The sequence below is a fragment of the Dendrobium catenatum genome, unplaced genomic scaffold (assembly GCF_001605985.2).
Source record: "Dendrobium catenatum unplaced genomic scaffold, ASM160598v2 fragScaff_scaffold_370, whole genome shotgun sequence".
Classification (NCBI taxonomy): domain Eukaryota; kingdom Viridiplantae; phylum Streptophyta; class Magnoliopsida; order Asparagales; family Orchidaceae; genus Dendrobium; species Dendrobium catenatum.
In genome coordinates, this window is record NW_021318832.1 from 2192531 (window position 1) to 2200047 (window position 7517).

A 7517-nucleotide genomic window follows, 5' to 3' on the forward strand; every position below is an offset into this window, starting at 1 on the left:
AAAAAAAACTCATTCATCAAATTTGCAGATTATATCCATGATAAAAAAACTTGTAGAATTGTGAAAAAGATTTCATTTTAACCATCTTAATTCTAATTTGATTTAGAGTTTTAAGCATTCACAAGAAATTATCAGGCAAAGAAACTAAAACAAGATAAGTAAATTCATGAATTTCGATCCTGTTATTTTAAAACTGTTAGATATTACATATTTAAACCTTTTAAGTAAGAGTAGAGGTATGTTAACACATTCAAATAAAAGCACAGTTCAAGTCAAGTCAAGTCATTCAGTACAATCTAAATCATACAATATGAGTTTATTCGTACAATATGATTTCATTTGTATAGTATGAGTTGTTTCATATAGTTTGGTTTCATTCGTACAATATAAGCTACTTTCTATAGTATGATATAAGTCATACACTACTATCAACAAAAAAACATTAATTTGGTTGACTACTAATTTATAAAGCAAAGAGCACCGAAACAAGATCTACGAGTATAAAGAAATTAGAGGGAAATACCATTTAGAAGAAAAAACCATTTTTTTAAGAAAGAAAAATTGCATAAAAGGACTCAAAAGAAAAATTCCATTTTAAAACAACATACAAACATACATGCATAGACTTAAAAGTAATCAGTATAATCACTATTAAAATAAAAGAAACTTGTACAGTGATGGATCCTGATCAGAAGGTGGAGGTGGAGGTGGTTGGATGAATTGGATAAAATAATCATATTGCTGCTGGATTGTGGTGAACTGATGTTGAATATGTCCAAACTACTCCCTGAACAAACCCATATAATTATCATATTTGATCTGGTATTGATCTAAGAGAGCATCCAATCTATCAAATCTCTTAATCATCTCCTCTTATTGGTAGTGGTGAGGAGATGATGTAGGTGTAAGATCATTTGAAGGGGTAGCTTCTCCTTCATCATCAAAGAGAGGGACTTTAGGCTCTTGATCCCTATGAAATGGCATTAAAAAAAAGGCATCCAAAAAGAAGATTGGAATGTGATAATGAGGTGTAGGATTTGTGATGTTGTATTTTTTTATTCAGGATTTATCCTATCACATGTCATAAGATAATATTCTACTTTCTCCTAGTATCTAGGAGTCAAATACAAGTGAGATTTTGGATGTAGTCAATTAGAATTTGAGCTTCATCTATTTGGGTATTTAACACGATGAAATAGGTAACAATTGAAAGTAAGGGACTCATATTTATTTGGACTATAGCTTTAGGTATGACTGAAGTTCTCAGAACATAATAGATAACCCTGCCATTTTGGTTAAGGGTCTGAATCAAAGGTCGGTGAAAATTAAGGACAAAATTTCTTAGTAGAAGGTTCACATCACTCCAATTAAAATTAGATCTAGAAGATATGGCTAGAGGTCTATTCCCTTTGGTGTTTAGTTGATGGTGGATTTCTATATCTTCCTAGGTTATTTATATATTTTGGCAGCACACTTGGGAGGTCATAACTGTAGCATCCTCACTAATCCTAAGTTTTGCAAGAAATTCATAAAGGATTTCAGAATGGAAGGGATGGGACAAAGTTAGCAGAAATTGAAGTGTAGTTGAGTTGAGAAAGTTCATTACAGGGAAGCTATGAGTCTGTTGATTCAGAAGTCTAGAGGGCATGATTTGGGCTTCCTTATACTTTTTATAAGAGGCTTCATCAAAAGTTATTAGAAAATACTTGTCTGCATTGCTCTGAGAGAAGATAGCCCCCCAGGGTTTGAGGACTACCTTTCCTACTGGTCAATGCAAATACTGGCATGTGAAAAGGAGGGATCTTAAGATAGGTTGAAAAATTTTGAAAGGGGGTCAACTCTTTAAATAAAAAATAAATATATCATACCGTATAATTTAGCCAACCCCACATAGTAGGATAAAGGTTTGATGTTGTTGTTGTTGTTGTTGTATATCATACAATATAATTGTGAAATCATACAACACAATCATATGCAATTATTTCAGCAATACGATTCATCAAAAAGTTGTGTCTGATCGTACAATATGATAAGAAAATATACATAATAATTAGAGACTTGGATCTCATCCCAAAGAGTCAAGCAATTTGATTGTTGACAAAAAGGTTCATATAGCACAAATGGATATATATATATATATAATATAGTATAATCAGTAATAAATATTATACAGTTTTGAATTCAATTCATCCCAACCAGAGTTGACACATGGATTATACAGTATGAAGAGGTGTTCTTACATAATATTTTTTGATGATTTAAGCAATTTGGATGGTTCATCAAGCTAAGGGCTACGATCTAAGCAGTGTTATGTAGATCATACAGTACGAAACTGGTTTGTATAGTGTGATTAGAAATTTTTTTAATTTCAGAATAGACGGTGTAATTCAGTAAGATGGTTTATGTGATGAACATGACACAATCATAAAGAATAATAATAATAAAACCAAAAGAACAAGAACATGAAACAAAAATAAAATCATGAAAAATCACAAGACAAAAACACAGACATTGAGAAGCTCATAAATGGCTAATTTTAAGTGATAGGAAAATAATATCAGGCCCAAAAACAACATGCTCCTACTGGGTCTTTTATGAGAGCCCAAAAATCTAAAGATTATGGAAGAACAATTTTAAGAGCCCAACTAAGTTTTGGAACCTTTTTAAATTTGGATAGATCATCAGAATGTATGTCACACTGTGTTTGTTACAGCTTTGGTTTTCACACCCAATGTATTCTATAATGAATATTGCAAGTGTGTCTAATATGTCCTAACATGCCATATGAAGAACATCTAACATTAGAAAAAGGGTTAACAAACTTATGTTAGTAATTATTCCTATTCCTAGGTTTATGAGATGCATGACATGAGTGCTTAGAAATAGGTATATTTTGAAAGGCCTTTACGTTTTCTAACAATGTTTCATTAGCACTTTCAAGAGTAGAAATTTCAATTTTTAATGCGTGCTAACTAAGATCTAAAATGTTAACATAAGCTTCTAACTCTTTAAATGACTTTCTAAATCAAGATACAATACTTTCAAAGACTCATGTGTTTTAGATAAAGCAGAATATTTCTTATTCAATTCATCAAACTAATCCAACAAAGTCATATGATCCTTATCAATATTAGAACCATATTTTCTAAGCATTTCATTTTCTTTTGCACAACTGATCATTCAAATTTTAAGCTAGCGTGCTTCTTTTTCAGTTTCCTATAAGAATCATGAATTTCTTTTGAAACAGCAAGTAATTCATTGTATGAAAATTGACATACCTCATCATGATCAGACTAATCAAGATAGCTATTTGTCATTAAGCACAATTTTTTCACTTCCTCTTCTGCTTCTATTCTAGAAGAATCTAAAGTAGAGTATGCTAATAAAGCTTTCTCAGATTTTTGTTTGTCCTTATGAAACTTAACTTTTTCTTCATCATTCTCCTTGCTTTGGTGGCCTTTATGAGTTGGGCAATCAGTTTTAACGAGCCTTGGTTTTCTACATTCATGATAATCAATATCATTAGAAGCTTTAGAATTTCTATAATTATTACCTTTATTCCATTGCTGATGACGCTTATGATTTTTCCTTAGAAAGATTTTGAACTGTCGAGTCGTTAGTGCAATTTCTTCATCTTCTCCCTCAAAAGAACTGTCTGAATCACTAACCTTAAATGCCATAATTTTCTCCTTCTTTCTTTTTAATACATCAGGTTGTCTTGGGTATACTCCTTGCTCATAGGAATTGAGTGATCAATGTAAATTATTAATAGAATAAACATTCAAATCCTTGGATTCCATAATCATAGTAATTTTTGCATCTTAGGAAGAAGGTAAACATCATAGAATGTTATTTACTTTTTAAAAATTTGATAATTCCTTACCTAAAGCATGCAGGGATGTGATGATTTATGTAAACTTAGTGTACATTTTAGATATGGATTCACTAGGTCTCACACAAAAGAGTTCATATTCATGTAGCAGAAAATTTGACCTATGTTGTTGAACTTTACAGGTAGATACACATATGTAATCTTTATATTTCATAACACAAAAGAAATAGTTTAGGCATTTAGCATTCAGTTGGGCTAAATCTTTATCATTAGTTGTATATTTAAAATTAGGGATTTAAATTTTAATATCATTTACTAATTGTGAAGGTATAGAATAACCATCCTGAACAAGCATCCACATGCAATAATTAATTGATTGTTAAAAAGTGGACATGCAAGTTTTATAAAAATCAAAAGGTATATTTTCAAATAGAGGAGCTTGAGTAATTGAATAACCTTATGCCATGTTGCAATTACCAAAGTTAGCCATGGATCTTAATTCAAAAGTTTTCTAAAACTTGATCTTTTGAACTTTGCACTGATACTACTTAAAAGTTTATAAGGGTGGTTAAACCGTAAAGAACTAGTCTCGAGGCTAACCAAGAGCGGGAGTGAATTGGTTATTTTAAAAATTTCTTAATCAAACAATAATTTTAAACCTCTTAAAGTAGAAATAGAAATAATTTTATAATAATAAAAAAATTGTTATTTTGACCATAGATCAAATCACAGAAAGGTGTAGAAATTAAAATGCAGAAAAATAAATCAAAAGAACGCACCAAAATTTCTAGTGGTTCGGTCAACCTAGCCTATGTCTACTCCTTGGAGACTCCCTCTCTATGTATTCCACTAAATAGAAGTGATTCTCATTTTGCTCCCATAATAAGGTGGAGAAGCCTGTACAAATGTTTTTTCACCTCCCTAGAATGGTACAGAACTAAGACTCTTTTACAAGCAAATAAACTTGACTCTATTTTTACCCTCCTGGTGATGGTTAGAGAACAACAAATCTATTTTCACCTTCCAAGTAATGGTTAGAGAACCATGATCTTTGATGAAGTACTTCTTCTTTGGCTCCACAACGATTCTAGGTAGACACTTGTAAGTATTAGACAAAATTCTTTCCTAGAGCAACCTTGTGAATCCCATCACAGCTTCTCCCTCACAAAATCTCTCTCTCTTCTCTCACCAAGCTCTCCTTGTTCTCTCCCTCAAGCTCCCTCTCAAGAAGACTAAGTCACCAAAGATATTTAAAAAGAGTATTAGAGATCCTTAAATAGAGGGATTAAAAAAACCTTAATTTCTAAGCCATCTATCTTCTATTCATACAGCACGATAGATGTATCATATGGTACAATAAGTTAAATTTAGAGTCATCCAATAAGATCATTCAGATGAATAGTTAAACTTTTAAAATACAACATAAATTATGATCAATAATCATATGGTACGATATGAAGAAATTCCTTCTATTTATTTGGGATAATCCTTCGGATGGCCAACTTCATACACTGGTGATTGTCCAGCACTATGGATATTATATAGTACGATCAGTATAAAATCATGAATTTTGTTTAGAAGGATCCAAGGGATGAAAATTTTTGTACACGGGTAATTGTACAGTGCGATGCATAATATGATTAATAATAATTATCTCGATATCATAAGATTAATTAAGAAAGATTTTAATGAGGGCATACAATACAATCTAAATCATACAGTATGATAAGTACAAAATTAGAATCTTCCTTAACTTTGGTGACTAGGGTTTGACAAAGCACAATAGATAGTACGATACGAATTAAAAGGATATAGTACGATATAAGTATTATACAATATGAAGAAAAATCTGTTGATATTATCTACCTCATGACCTATTTTGGAGATTTTGATGATAACAAACATATGCTTGGATGCTCTAATTTGTGTGCTAAGTATTTTAGGTGTAATGATGTGCATAATAATTACTTATGGAATTTACATTACACAACTCAAGTTCAATCAAATGTTGAGATTAAGATGAACCAAGTTGGATAACTTGAAGGACTTTATTTTATTATAAAACTATAATAGTGGTCCATTAATATTTACTTTCATTATTAGATTTGCTCATAATATAAATATTTCTTAATTATATATTAATCTTGATATAGAAATCTATAAGATTTCTTCATGAAATAAATTCTATAACCTTCATTGATTACATAATTATTATCAAATATGGAAAGTTATATAATTAGGGAATTAAAGGTAATAAGCTTATATGGTAAAATGTTTATTATTTAAATTGACTTATTTCATATCAATTTATTTATGTATGATTAGTTCTATATAAATTACTTCATATTATTATATTAATATTCAATATATCCTTAAATTTATAAACATGTGCATGAGTTTTTATTTTACTAAATATGATATTATTTTGACAGAAACTTGGTCTAGTTTTTATTTCATGAGATTTTTTGGATTCTTTAGATAAAAATTAATAGGTTATATGACTCATTTGGATTTCATTTGAATTTATAATAAATTTCCAAACAATATATAATTTAAATATAATCTACGGTAGCCATTTTTGCCCAATTTTGGATGTATATGAAGACTTTTTGACTTTTCGATGTGGCTAGCCATTTTATAGCCATTTGAATTTTATATATATTTAATATAAATGAGTTTTTGATCAAATATAATATTATTAGTTGATAAATTAATATTAGTTTAATAGTTTTATTAAAATTTGGCTTTAATTACCCTTTCCCTTTAAATATCTCTCTTTTTCTTCATGTAAGGGCTGCTCAAAAATAGAAAAATTTCCAGCAATTCTTCTATTATTCCTTTCTTCTTTACATGCTAAATATTGAGAGGCGAAATTTTGATTTTTATTCCAAGTGCTCTTTTTATTTGCAAGATCAAATTCTTGGTTGGAAAGCTTCAACACACAAAATCGAGTAACATTTCTTAGAGTTCTTGAGTTTGCTTTCCTTCACTACATCTGTACTTACTGTTTTTTTAACTATCATCATATATTTCTCTCTTGAAAATATTTATTTTTTGGTGAAATACTTGTTGGAAGTTTTATATTAAAGTTTTCTATATTACATCTTTTAATTCCATAAAGTTTAGCAAAGCAAGTATTTTTTTTTTCTTTAAGGTGCAAATTTTTATATTTATAATCTAATTTATTTTATTTTATTTGAAGAGTTAAAGTTTAAATTAGCAAAAATATATTTTTATTTAAAACAATATTTTTATTTTAAACAAAATATAAATCTATCTTAATGTGAGAAAATTTAAATTTTCATTTGCAAGTAGTGAGATGATTAAAATTAATTTGTCAGATCATCTCAAATATTGTTGAAATTTTATTGCAAGATAATCTGAGCTCGTATTATTTACATCAAATTATAATTTTCATTTTCTTGATCTAAGTCATTTTTCTTAGTGAAGTTTTAATTGTAATTAGACTGGGTTGTACTAGCCCATGTAAGAGAGTACTTAGGTTGTAAAGAACTTCTTTAGTTTAGAGAAGTGAGGTTTGTAAAGCAAACCTGGGATTAGTGAATTCTAGCCTGAGAGTTTGCTAGCGTCGACGTAGATCGGATTGGAATCTGGGTCGAACCATGTAAAAATATTGTACCTCTTATTTTCATTTCTTGCATTTATTTTTCTTTATCATTTTCAT